The sequence below is a fragment of the Amblyomma americanum genome, chromosome 5, assembly GCF_052857255.1.
Source record: "Amblyomma americanum isolate KBUSLIRL-KWMA chromosome 5, ASM5285725v1, whole genome shotgun sequence".
In the NCBI taxonomy this organism is placed as follows: domain Eukaryota; kingdom Metazoa; phylum Arthropoda; class Arachnida; order Ixodida; family Ixodidae; genus Amblyomma; species Amblyomma americanum.
The window spans coordinates 63,664,711-63,667,067 of record NC_135501.1 but is presented as its reverse complement, the minus strand read 5'-3'; positions in this window follow the sequence as shown (position 1 = coordinate 63,667,067).

Here is a 2,357-nt window from a genome sequence, read left to right as displayed (position 1 = left end):
GAGCCTGGAAGAAACGTGGGAGCGGATTATACCAAAAAGGTGCATGTATGTTTTTAGTTTTCCGCAACGAGGTCTACCGAAGCAACTAAGATTAGTGCACTTTGGGCTGGTTTTGCAAAATCGTAAAATCCCCTGTCTCAAGATAGCGCTTTGGTTATTTTTTCATAAACTTGAAATAAAAAATAAAACCGCTCTTATTCTGATCGCTAAAGGAGAAAGTTGCTCCGAGCTTCACCTTTGAATTTAAATTGCTTTCAATTTGCCCTTTTGGTAGACAGCACGCTTGCCACAAGCTTCTCTTTCCTCAACTTTAATTTCCGTTGCACTTCCTGATATAAGACTGTTGAATCATGAAAATATCTGAACATTACTTTGAGAGCAGGGCCGCAGAGATAACGTATCTTTCTTGGTAACGCTGCTCAATGTAAGCAATGCTGGGGAGTCAGTATGGTGACCCCAGACCGGGATGAGGGGCTAAGCGACCATTTCACATTGGGCGAGAACCTGCGGCGCTGTGGTTCATATGAAGCAAGAAGCGGAAAGAGGCTCTTGTTAACACTACGCAACAGGGCTCCTCAGTGTGCTCAGTATTGCGGCTAAGGCGGGCTAGCACGATATACGCGCATTCCAGCTTTCTATTTCCGCAGTTAAATGTCTCCTCACGCAGATTATGGTAAAATGAAGACAAAGCTGCGCATGACAGAAAAGAATACGAACGTTGTTATAACGAAATTATTTATAACGAAATAATGGCTACAACGAAGTAATGACGATTGCCCTTGGAATCTTCGTCAACACGGGCTATCACAAAGTAATCGCCAGGCATCTTCAACTTTGTTATAAGGTAGTTCAGATATATTAGTCATGCACATTTAGTTGTGTCAAAGTTTGACGCGTTCTTATTGCGTCTTTAAATGTCTGTAGTTTTAAAGGGTTTTATGCCCAACACGAACGCCCTCTGTATTACTAACCTTAGCGACATTTTCGGTTGGCTAAGTACCTTTGTCGAAATAATAGTTGGGCTACCGAACAGTCGTCATTAGACTACTTCCCTCTTTTGTACAGTACGCATTCTGCATGTGAATACAAAGTAACAACCTCACCAACACCTACATATGTTATTTCTTAATTCTAGAAAGTTACATCATGGCGGAAACGTTTGAACAAACTTATCATGCAACAGTCTGGAGTTCTCAGGGGATCGAATACTTTGACTTGAATATCTAAAAAAATCTTTCATTTATTCGCTTCTTGACACCAGGGACCAATGTCGACCTTCTCTACTAAATTTTTCTGGATTTGTTTCAGCTCAACTTAAACAAAAAAGCCCCGTAAAACATATTCAACTCACAGACCCCCGCTGTGCACTGTTTCAAAAGAAAGCAGTCATTATTGTACAGGAGCGCAGAAGGCAGACGATATCATTACGATCAACTAGAGTTGAGTATAAACATTTTTCGAACGTGCCAGTCCATGGATACGAGAATGGCGGTCGCGAAAAATATTAGTCTTGTCCCTCCGCCTGGCAACCTATAATGCAGAGCTCAGGCAGCCGCCTGGAGTAAATTACAAACAAACACGTACCCGAACCCTTTGCAATAGAACGGGATCTACCCTATAGACCAAGTCGACTGAACCACACCAAGGTAATACGCCTGTATTAGCGAGGACCAAACTATATCAGAAATCGTATTTTCCCCTAACAACGCACTAGTGGAACTGTTTACCACCATTTATTACCGAATCATCAGATGTGAAAATCTTTGCCGTAATGTTAATGGAACGCATGTCACCCTCTCCTGCGAGGGCACCGCTTCTGCCTGCAGTATATCGGAAATAAGTAAATAAAAAGCACCAACACATGCAAGTTCTGCACGACAGACGTAGCCATGCTCAAACACATACTCTGGGAGTGTAAGGCACACCTAACCTGTGTTCATCCCGAAACCTTCTCGTCGGAGTGTTCCGCCGCTCTGCGCAGCTCCAGCCTCGACGACCAACACTGGGCCGTTCAGCAAGCCCTCGAGGCGGCGAAGAGACAAGATCTCGACTTTCCCACGTGGGAGATCGTGCTAAACCCTGCCGGACACTCGATAAAATTATTACTCACTGGCTCACTCCTGCAAAAGTCATTTGGATTAAGCCTCATTGCTGGTCGCAAAAGTTACGGAGGGTGCTTAAATATACTTGCGGGCTGTGAATGCGAAAGCTTTAATCTCTGATCGCGAGTTCTGTGGTGTGTAGAGTTGAGAGCTCGGCGAGTTAGTGCTCAGTTCGAATAAATAAAACCAGCGGAAGGACGCATGCACAAGGAGGCACAAAGGACGCTGGGCTATCCACGGAAATAAATTCAGTTC